At 40.2% G+C, this 12,414-nt stretch overlaps 1 long non-coding RNA gene across 1 annotated transcript; it reads left to right on the top strand.

Moving 5' to 3' along the window:
* Window positions 1–6,278, top strand: LOC105459535. Its single transcript, XR_975691.1, has 3 exons — window positions 1–234; window positions 2,206–2,363; window positions 2,775–6,278. It is a non-coding gene; the product is annotated as an uncharacterized LOC105459535 (long non-coding RNA).
* The last annotated feature ends 6,136 nt before the right edge of the window (window positions 6,279–12,414 follow it).

Below are 12,414 nucleotides of genomic sequence, written 5' to 3'. Positions count from 1 at the left end.
TCTGCCGTCGATTGGCACGAGTTACGGCGTCGCGAAACGGTTGGCCGCGGACACGTTCGGAAGTCAATGACGGATCGGCATAGGAAAGAAACGGAGCCATTAACTGGCCGGCGTACAGAAGAAACGACCTCGCGATCGCGCCGTGACGGGAATCCGTCGCCGATGTTGATCAACGGCTGCAGTTCACGGATTTAACGCGATCGACGGGGGTGTACGATTCGCGAAAGTTTTCCAGTAAGTATCGCTGTTATACACGCAAATTTATATGTGGCCCCGAATTGGTCTCCAAACGACAGACTCAGATCTGTCTCCGATGTAAATATACGCACGAAAACACTTTGTTCGTTTCGATTATATCCGTCGACATTTGCATAATTACAATTTTACGGCATAAATCAACACGCGGAAACACGCAACACGAGCGTGCAGGTTAGACGCATCGGAATCATGATTTCTGAGCGGCTATCTAGACCATCTGAGTATTATGAACGGAAATATATATCGTGTTATACTGCAATATAGTCGAGGGTCAGGAGAAATAAAATGTCTGTCATGCGCGTCAGTATCATAATTAAAGCCAACATACAATATATGCTATAGGAAGCGATTTTCCTTCGAGAGTGATACGCTTCTATGCCTCCATAAATAACTGTATACATTATCAATCCGACGTTATACGAAAGTATTAAGGTTCTAGTCTATAATTCTCTCTATTTCAACATAGTTTTGTCAAAGAAATATTACTCAACTATAAATTACAAGTGTACATTATCTCGTATCTGTCTTTTCACGATTTATTTTTGAGAAATACAACTTAGCCGTTTAATAATATGGTATCCTTCCGTTTTTAATGATCGCGATTACATACGACGAAGTAATATCCGAATAACGTAATCGTACGTTTGATATGATTTCGGCTCAAGTATAACCGTGTGATGTACAAGTGTAATCGTTAATATCAAAAACAAAGTTGGCTCGTTTAATGAACCCAGGGATTAATGAAGGAACAGAAACAGGTTTGACATAAGCACACGCTGAATAGCGACTAACGAGCCGTTGCTCCTTTTCTCTGGAATCGGGGAAACGCATGCTCGAGGGAACGTTGCACGCGTTCGGATCTCGTTAATGCCGGAGCAATTTATGCCTGGTGCACGCTCCCACTTGGTTGATTATATTTATGATTTCCACGTATTACGCCTGATTCGCAATGCTTCCAGCGGGGCGCGACGCGAGGCGGTTCCTGGCAACGTGGCCGGTGCAGAGCGCGAGCGATGTTGCGCTCGGGCCACAGCGCGAGCTGATACGTTAATTCGCGCCGGTGCAGTGTGTAACTGGCCTGCGATTAATCGGAACATATTTGTACCCGCGTAAATTAGATGAAGCGATGAGCGCAGCGGGAATATACGCAACGTCCGTGCGGAAAACGCAATTCGCCGGCTGCATCGCCGGGTTGCACTTTATGGCATTCGGTAGTGTGGACGCAAAGTATCACGCGCAATAATTACTGAAATATTATCGTTATATTTGCCGTAGATATTTATCTAGTTGTCCTTTCTTCGAATTTTTCTGTCCTAATTTCGGATAAAAAAAAATTGATACGTTATACATAAAACTATCTCTATAGACACATAATTTCTATATTTAAAAAAATGTTTTCTGTGAGATTGTCCTTTTTTATAATACTTTTATACCTTTTGAAAGCAGATCAGAAATACAAGCTTACTGACCGTAAGCTTTAGAGACTTTCTTAACGATTTTTCCCGAGTTACTTGCTGTCTACATCCGATACTCCTGCAAACAATATTACATTAGCGACCTGGCCAAACACCTACTGACGTTTCGGCGATGATGACGAGCTGACATGCGTTCCGGTTCTTGCTACTATCCGCCCTCGCATTTTCGTTTATCCATATTATCCTGACCCGTGTACTTTTCCTCGACGCTGTTGGTTGATTAGCTAGACCACAAAGGAAATTGTCTCGTGATCTCGCCGATAATCGAAGTCGATGCGACACATCATGCTTCGCCCATGGCAATTGCAAATAAATCGAACAGCTGATAACAGTAGGATAGAGAAGAAACTTAATACAGAGACAAACATTTATTACGTCAAACATTATCGTTCCTACTGCAAAGAACTTTTGCGAAGTATGACAAAAATTGATTGCGTAAGAGTGATTACTATATCTTTCATATATATTTCAGAATGGCGATGACTCACAATATCTCCGGTGACATTATTATCAGAGAATGAACCGACGAATTAATTTTCTCAGACATACGGAGCAACTCAGTCGCGACCGCGTGGGCGAAATTAGGTGTTCTCCATTAGGGTGATTCGACCCGTTTACATTCACTGACCGGTAAGTAGCAATAAATATTTGTTGGGCGACTATACGAAATTATTATAGGTAACACATGGCCCAGGATGTGCCTGTCACTTCGCCTATAAGTATCCACTAGCACGTTATACCGCGGCCATTGCGGAAAGTTTGTTGTCCTGCATTATTGATTTATTGCCATTGGCATTTGTTCGATCAATCGCATTACATCCTAGTACTTGTTAATTGAATGAGATGCATTTTTTAATACAATTTTAAATACTCCGCAAATCAATTAAATCTAACTCAATTATCTCCATATAATAGCACTCGATAAAGTTGGAATACAATGAGAAAGCCAAGTGATATTACGTAATTTATCTTTGTTTAATATTTGTATTGCGTGCGGCATTTAGATTGTATAATTAAATAACGTATTCTTTCTCATTACAGGAAATACGAGATAGTACGGCTGCTTTTTCAATTCATACGACAAAGATTCTTGTGTCATCGTTATATTTCCGCAAGGAGTCGCGCGGAACAAGAAGCCGGGTAGCCGCGGCGGTCGGCGGCCGTCATTGATCTCCTGTTAGAATCGGATCAACTTCGATGTAACAAGATAAATAGTCAGCGGGACACCGTCGGTGGTCGAGGGTGCGGATCGCGGAGTCATGCTGACTATGTATCTGATCAAGAGAACCCGAGTACGCGCACGCTTGTCCGAGCGTAACTTAACGTGTACACCATGAAGGTTCTCCTGGTCGCGCAACAAGCCGATGGGAGGACACTTTTCGAATCACTTACACGAGATGAAGTCGTCGGTCCGCTCCCGCCTGGGCGAAGAATTAAATATATACCCCGGTAATTCTAGCCTCTTACGGCATAACGATATTGTTTCGCGACAAAATAATTTCGCGCGACCTGTAATCGATTTACGCTACGACGCGACGGTGAGAAAAGCGATAAACGATTGACTAAGGAATCACCGAAGCAAGAACTATATCGGATTGCGCATCATCTAACCGCAAATCTCACGATCTAACGACAAATTCTCGCTTTAACGTTTCTCATAGCGCGCTCACCGGCGGGGAACCCCCAGGCTTCCCGAACAGCGCGAGCCCGATCGGCTTTTTATCCCGTGCCGGCTTTTTGCACGATCATCGGGACTTTCGTCACGGCAACACCCGGGCACGTGACGCCCGTGAACACGGTGTTACAGGTGTTTGCGCCCCATCCAACAGCCTCGACTATGATGACATCCTTTCGAATCGATTCGTCAGACTTTCCCTCTCCTGGATTTTTGTCGCGGCGCTCCTGCCACCCGCGAGTGTGAAATGGTAACGTTCCAGGAAAACGTCAACCGATCGCGCGAGACTATCGACCAACCGGCCGGTTCGTTCTACTTCAAGCCGCCATCGCTCGTTTCTTCGATCGCTCGCCGACGTTCCACGTTTTTGTTAACGGTATCCTGCGGCCGGCCCGAAGACGTCCAATAACTTCGTTAAGTGTTTTTACTCAGAATGCAGAATCGGAGGTCTCCGGAAGTGGTCTGATACAGAACATTTAAGCAGGTTTCTTTTTTTTTCTGCGAGCTCTCGGAAGCACCGTTATCGGTGCTACCGCGTCGACAATGTTGCTTTAATTGCCTAAAAATATCTCTCTCGGGCTTCTGTTAAATTACGTTAAAAGAATAATATGTTCAAGTTCGAGAAACACTTTGAAGTGTGATAAATATGGCTTGAATACAATAGAAATGTATTACAACCTCGTCACGGAAAGTAGGTAAAAGGAAAGAAAACGATCGAATTTCAAATAAAAACATTTCGATTATAGGAAGCTTCCGGTAGAACGGCGATTGTACAATCCGGCTCGTTGCAAACGCGGCCACGATAATAAGTGGTCCAGATAACAAAAAATCTCTAGTAAGACAAGCGAAGTGTGATCGGTTACCGTGCGCGAGAGGGGGCGGGCATAAATGATGAAAGGGGTGGCCCAGGGATATTGGCGAGGAGCTCGTCTGCTCGGTGAACCGTGGATTAAGATAAACCCTTCATCGGTTTCTTGCCGAACGATTCCTCTCGTCCTTTTGTTGGCGCAACCTCGCGCAGATAGCGCCGGCTTAAAGTACTTTCCGTCCCCGCGCGGAAATTATTTAACGCCCCGGTATATCTGTTCGGCAGCGACCGGCGGTGGCGGCGACGGCGGCGGCGCGCGCGAAAGATCTTCGACGCGATAGAAAGTAATAGAAAGCGTGGAAGAGGAACAAACGCGAGAGAGGAGTAAGTTTGAGATTTGCATTACCGCGGGGAGTAAAAATTACCCACGCGTGAAAGCAATCGGCACGGAAAAGCGGAAAGTCTGCAATTTTTATTTGTAGAAATCTGATATCTCTCGTGGCGCAATTTGTACGCCGGTAATTACTGTGAAACAATGAATATGAAGCGATTCCAAATGACTAAACAAGGAAAACTAGATTTCAAAAAAATATAAGCATTTCTTCCATTCTAATATTAATTATCAAACAAGCTTTCTCTTCGTAAAATGCTTGACGAGCTTCTTAAAATGCTTAACGAGTTATAAATATTACCATTTTTTAAAATAGATAACAAATTTCTAAGCGAAACACTCTACGAGGAAATATGTATCTCGACGTGGACGAATAATACGTTGTGACATGTTTTTCTGCGATGAATCTTTGCGGCGTGAACGCAGATTGGTTTCATGTCGTCGAACAGTTTGCTCGCGGATTCCTTCGTATGCATTTAGTAACGGCGCTCATTAAAGCTGTCATAAATATGTAAGATGGTGCATGCCAGAGAGCGATTTGTGAGAGTGGCCTTGCTCCATTTTTTTCGTGCATATACATCGCTTGATGCATCGGCATCTGCATCCAAATTAACGAACGCATCAGAAAATTATAGCTATGCGATCCCTTTCTTTTGTGATAGAATGTAAAAAGTACGAGTCCTACTTTTCTAATTGAAGCATAGGCGTAAAGTAAAAGACTAGTTTGCAAAATATATATGAATACTTCGAAGCATAAAAAGAAACCTGCGGCAGAGATTCTACAAAAGTATCACGAAGATTCAAATACTCTTTGTTGATACATACTCAATCGTTTTGCATCATCCAGTATTTATTACGATAATAATTACTGTCGCAATGCAATCTTAATATTTTTTGATAATTATCTTATCCATAATGATAACAATCTGATTTAATTAATTGCAAAAACATAAAGTAATGAATACGCTTATCAGCAATATTTTCTATTTACAATTGTTAGAATGATTAGATTGTATTTGTATTAAATAAAAAATTAATCTTAATAAATAGAGGCAAGTACTGGATAAGCACATTCATTATCGAAACATTTTTCAAAATTCATTTGCTTATCATTTTTTTATCTCTTTGCAAAACAAATTTTCCATAATGCTTTTTATGCTGTACGTAAAAAATTGCAATCATAATCGTGAATAATAATAGAGCTATTCTCTTTTTTCACGATTATTATTAATTATAAAACAATTTTCAAAAAAAGAAGAAAGATATCATTTGGAATAATGATTACAACACAATTACATATGTATTACGCTAATATTGTGACAGTAATTATAGATGCACAATAAATATAGATGCATCTGATACATCTCTCAACTTAAGCAGTGCTTTGTTTTAATTTTTCTTCGCTGTTTGTTCTTCTTCAAACGACGCTGCACAAGTAATTTATATTGTATGCGTATATGTCCTAAAGTTCAGGGTATTATTAAAAAATTTATCGATCCAGAAATACATCTATACGACTGGTCTTTTTCAGTCGTAAACGTCCAGCGAGATTTGATATCTGTCGAGATCACTCTTACATATATTCATGCAGAGTGTTCCAAAGTTCAGTATTCTTTTGTTTTCTTGAATTGCACTTTTTTTTAATTCTTGATTAAATATCTTGATAATCTTCCAGACTTTTTTCAGAATTGGAAATAAATCCTTTGTCCATTTTAATATACAAGAAAATCAATTTGTCGCAAAATGTTTTTCATTATCAGACATTTATATTAGTAAAAAAAATTACCACTGTCTTGATCCGAAATAAAGTAGATTATCGATCTCTCTCTCTCTCTCTCTCTCTCTCTGATATTTCCATAGCATCCCGTGTATATCTGTCAAGTGGATATTGCTCGCCAGTACACGAGAACTCATATTTTTCCGGACGGTTTTGTTTCTCGAGGCGGTGGTGACCTCGAGTTGTGAGGAGAGTGGGTGGTCGAAGGATTTCGGTAGGTCCGGATGTTATACGTGTTTGGCGGCGGAAACAATGGTATGATGGCCCGTTTAACCCGTCTTCGACCACCGCGGGACGCCGACTCGTTTCCTCCTCTTGGCTTGAAACGCCGGCCGGGTGCCCGCGCTGGTTCGAGTTCGCGGACATGCGAGCATTACGGATGGGATCGGCGCGGCTCCTCGGCCCTCGCTTGAAGAAATGGCGTGTTTGCCGGGCGTCGAAGGGCGTCTATAACCTGTCCGACGGGATGCTACCGCGACGACAGCTATACTCGCCGTGTACAACATCGACACACTACCAATCGTCGAACGGCGTTGAATGCGCCTCGGACAGGGGGAACAGAGAGGCAGGTGGGGGAAAAACTCATCGCCGATCGATGGATCCGTCAAATGAATTTCGATGTCGAGATTATTTATGGGATAGGTGTCGGCCGGGGCGACGACGACATCGCCATTTCGTCGGGATTTCTCGACACATCCTCGAGACATCGCTCGACGAAAGAATACGCGGAAGGATGGGGTCTCCGCTAATCTCGACTTGCAATTCTTACGCAAAACAATATCCTTGAACAAGCAACTTGGCGAGATAAAGACGTACTTTTTCATTTCGGGATTACTTAGAACTTTGAAATTTCGTTGAAATTCTTGTTAGATTATGATGAAAAATATCTTGACTTGGATAGGTTCACGTTTGAAATTTCTTCAACAGCTGGCATAGTTGAATCATGATTTGTCACTGAATAGTTTATGAGAATAGCAGCAGTTTCGATTAAATCCATGTGACTATAATTGACATGATCTGTTTTCTTCGAAAACATCCGCAATGTTCTCGATGATGAAACCGAATTCCAGGCGCAAAAGAAACGCATTTTCCACGGATCGATCGATCAATATTCAACGTGCATATTAATGCTCGATTAAGAGCCGCAGCGGCCGGACTCTCGCGGTCGTATCCTTGCATACGTGACGTGCCGGGTAGGTCGCTTTTTCCATAGGTTTTTGTAATAGCCGCCGCGCGCGGATCGCGATGCAGTTTCATTCGTATGCGGCGCGCGTCGTCGCGAAGGAAGCTTTATAAGTAATGCAGTAATGACATACCCTGTCATGGCGCGGAACAGTTTTCTCGGCTCTCATTGTGTCGTTATAAGCGACGAATCGCGCACGAGAGTTGATTTATCGATGCGATGCCATCAGGGAAATCCCGCGTCCGGATCTTCTCGCCGGGCCGTGTCTTTTTCTACGTATCTGCGTATCGAGTAAACCATCTTTCCCGGAAGATACGTTGCGCTTTTCATCATACAAAATGATTCGTGCATTTCAACGGCACGATAAACATTTGTAATTCTCCTTGCAGACAGTTTTATCAGATAAATTTTAATAGAGCAGGAGAGAAAGAGAAAAAGAAAGAGAGAAAATAAATAATTTTTATTAAGAAAAAAATTAAAGCTTAACGTTTACATTAATTAGAATGTTTTAATTTAATATATAAGTATTCTGACATTCGGGATTGCTTTTATATAATCTACACTTTCGAATTAAAATATGCAATTGTATTTTTCTACTTTTTAGCAAAAAATATTTATAATTTGTTTTCAAGAAGCAAGGTACATCTACGATTGATAAACGAGTATGATATAATGCAGCTACGGGCGTAGATTAAAAAGGAATTCTAACAAGTTATTAACAGAATTATCTAGATTTATCGATAATACTGATAAAACGATTCGTCATTCAATAAAGTTAGAGAAATACGCAAATATCTATGAGTATATAATAGAGATGTGTGAGAATTTATTCGATTTTAATGTGTGTTACTCATGTTGTTTATTCAATTTCAGTAATCGGATAAGAGAAACGATAGCGCTTTTCAACATTTTTTTAATATGCTATCATCGGTCACACATAAAAAATAATATCAGATAAGACAATATCGACAAAGCAAATTGTCTTGTATTTATATTTTTTACGATACTTAATATACGTTCTTAATTCTTCGTCGATTATGATTACCATCTCGTTTTATCTTCGCTTATATTGAAGTGAATGATGAAATACGAACTTCAAAGTGCAAAGCTAATTAAATGTTCCTTTCGACTTACTTAATTACATTGTTCTTATATAACATCCGCTTTTACGTAATTTTGGATATAGTTGTCTCATTAGGCAACGAATATTTCGATTACAGTAGAAATTCATTTGGATATATATGAGCGTAACGAATGAAGAAATTAATATTTTTCATTTTCTTAATTATGATGTTTTTTTAATATCACATACGCCATATATATTTATATCATTCTCAGATTGAATATCAGGAAAGATTAAAAAGCAACTTGTGGAAACAGAAAAAAATTAATGGATTAAATTTATTAAATAAACAGATAATTGCTTTCAAACACGAATAAGAAGAAATACGTGTCACACATGCTGTACTTTTACAGCATATGCGATGTTACAATAACGAAATCCCTTAAATGTCAAGAAAGATTGTCCGAGGCGCAAAACGGCAGTACGATGCGTCCAATTAGGAGAACCCATAAGCGCATTCTCTTTTTTCTTTCTCCCCCCCCCCTCTCTCCTTTTCTCTCTCTTATGAAACGCCCGCATATCTCGGATTCTTAATTAATCACGAATATTTATTGCGTCTTCTCATGCACGCGGGCATAGCGCGAGAGGCAATTAGCGAAATGATTGCATGAAAAAATAAATACGATTTCTTTGGCGTCGACGATATCGGCGTCTCGCTGAAGACGCCGCTCTCAGACACCGTCTGGATATATCCTCGCCATAATTAGTTCATTAATGCTAGATACGTGCCGCGTATTCAATTTCCCGATATTATCCGCACGGCAACTCGGCGCGCGATCCTGTACACAGGCGTTACCCATCGCGAATAAGTGATTGAACTCTGGCAAAGTTAATTTAATATGTGAACAATATATAGATATATACAACATATAATTTATTACCAAATAAGTTATCTATTCCATTATAGAATTCTTTATTATTCTCAAAATAAAGACGCTAGATGTCATTTTCAATTTCTTGTCGTTACAATCCCAAAATTATTCACGTATAAATGTTGAAGCAATAGTAATACTAATTCCTACATCTAATAAAAACTGAATTATTTCAGCGAAGCTCTGTATACTTTATTTTAATTTCGTTAAAAATCAGATATACGTAAACACTTTTTCAAATAAACGATTTCGATACATCCCCGTGAATTCTCGTTGTTAAATTTGACGGATTTAAGGCAACACTCTGTACTCTGCACTAGAAAATAAGCAAGTTTAAGTAGAATTTCAAAAATTAAGCCAATCTTTTTCTTCGGGTCGGAGGCAACAGTTCTCTCGTACGAAGAAACCTTTCCTCTCAACTTACACTCCGATTACTGCAATTCGGGATCCAGGAAGGTCAACGGACTCGCGACGCGAGTCAAGCCCGTTGTCGATGACGGTCGCCCGTCGAAGCAGGTAGCGACGTTAGCGACAAAATGGTCACAGAAAAACGGGTCCGGGGCGATAAATCAGGGGTATGGCATTCCTAAGATAGCGCGCTATACGAAAGTCATTACGATGGCAAAGTAATTCCCAACTAAGTAAGTAAAGCGATAAATACATAATGCATCCGACGAGTTTCCCACACGCGCCCGCTCGCTCGTGCGCCCCGTCTCAGTCTCTCTCTCTCTCTCTCTCTCTCGTTCTTCTCGTCTCACCGTCGCGGCGAGTTCAGTCGCACAGGTCTTACCGCAGTTCCATGAAATAATGCATCAGCCCGTGAGCGAGCGCACATCATGTGCCGTCGCGGATTTATTTGCACGATCGACGGGGACCGTTCATGGGAGGAGTATCGACGCTTTTTGCGACGCGTGCGCGATGTCGTCGTCGTTAGGCAAGGCACGTGGAGATGCAAAGTCGCGAAGTCGAGAAGTTAAACGGCAGGAGACCGCCGTGGGAAAGCCGCGGAAAAGCAGGCCACTTTAATAATACAACGATTCGTAATACGCGCCGGAGAAATGTCCGCGGTGGAACGGATTGTTCGTAAGATACGACGGGAACTGAGTATCGACGAAGAAAACGACTTATTCCGCAGAAAAATGTGACAGAACAAGCTGTTGCGGATTAGCTGCATTTTACTCATTGCTTATATCCGCTCTGACTATTTTTTATACATATACACATATAATGTTCAATTAATTCTAAATTTCTTTCTATCATTCTTTTTAATGACTCAACATTGAAAGAAACGACATTGAAATGATATTTCTCTCAGTTTTTCTTGTAATTTAGCTTATAATTAGTGACAATAATTTCCTGCGTAGTGACGAAATCGTTGTGACTCCATGACACACCGTGTCATAGTCATATTTGTAGGAATTTGTAGTTTCTGATTGCCCATCTCGTGATGTTGAATACGTTTCGCACGCCCGAGTCTAATAATGCTGAGCTTCTAAAGGCGTCGATAGCGCGCGCGAGACTACGTCTGACCGCTCGAGAGGATTTTCCACTGAATTTCTCGCTTGCGACCGCGACAACGAGAACGATGGCGAGATCGAGAGGGAAAATAACCGAGGACGAAAGTGAGCAGTCTGCACGAATCTACTTTCGTTCTTGACACCCAGTTTGATACAGATCACGAAGCTTAGCAGCTAGTTTCTATCCATGTTTATCGTATATGCTTGATAAATGTAAAATAGTATTTTCATTTAAAACTAAAATGTTTTTTTTCAAAAGACTATATTTCTTATCTTCTTTAAAGTTAGTAATCCGATAGATTGAAATTTTTTATTTTTTTATTACAGCTAGATAGTCTAATAAAAAAAAAAATCTCTCTCTCTCTCTCTCTCTCTCTCTCTCTCTCATCAAATCTCAAAAATCTTAGAAATCTAAATTTTACATTGAGATATAAAATGTGGAATGTTAGCGTATAATTAATTTTAATATTATAAATCACGATATTTCTAATCGATATAATTGGTCCTTGATAATTCTACATTTTATTATCACTTTTTTATGTTCTTTATTTCTTATAATTTTAATAGAATTAAAACGTGGAACTAATATTATTTAACATTATCTTTCTTACAAAAATATACTATAGGATTAATTAATTTACAACAGCGCTTAATCGTAACATAGGTATATGTGTGTATAATCGTGATCAATTTGAAATGGTTAGAACTGCACACTCCATTTAAAATGTATAAAAATAATCAGGGCTTCATTTAAAATCTAATTATTTAGTTGCGGGGCAGATAAAAACGCATATAAGCAGTAGTAGGCGGAGGGATCATAAATAAGCTACTTCCTATGCCTGCAAGAATTATTCGGAGCGCGATACTTCCTCCTCAGGTTTTCCGAGTAAATGGAATACGCGCAACTCGTTTCCTCTAATTTCATTCAATTGCACTATTTTATGCAAACGGACAGCAACCGGCAATAGCCACTAATTACGCTGAATAAGACTTGGAATCAGTCAATGCTGCTCGTCTTCATATGTGCTTTCTCGGTACGGATACAATTAAGAATATTCTACTATCTCGTGTATTGTAACAAATCTTAATATTCCATACCTTTTATCTTCCCACTGTATTTCCTATCTTAATTAGAAATTCGGCATGTCATTCCACAAGTATTAAAATAAAATTCCATATAACTAACCGGACTGTCGATAATCTCACGATGTTTGATACCGAATGCTACGGTACAGGTACGCGAATATATCTTCGCATCTTCCCGGCCATTCGTTAAGTCAAAAGTAACGATATACCCCCATGATTACCTCATTCGACTTATACATATTTACTTTG

This window comes from Wasmannia auropunctata, unplaced genomic scaffold (assembly GCF_000956235.1).
Source record: "Wasmannia auropunctata unplaced genomic scaffold, wasmannia.A_1.0 LD334185.1, whole genome shotgun sequence".
NCBI lineage: Eukaryota > Metazoa > Arthropoda > Insecta > Hymenoptera > Formicidae > Wasmannia > Wasmannia auropunctata.
The sequence above is the reverse complement of the archived record's forward strand: the minus strand, read 5'-3'. Positions and strand labels throughout refer to the sequence as shown.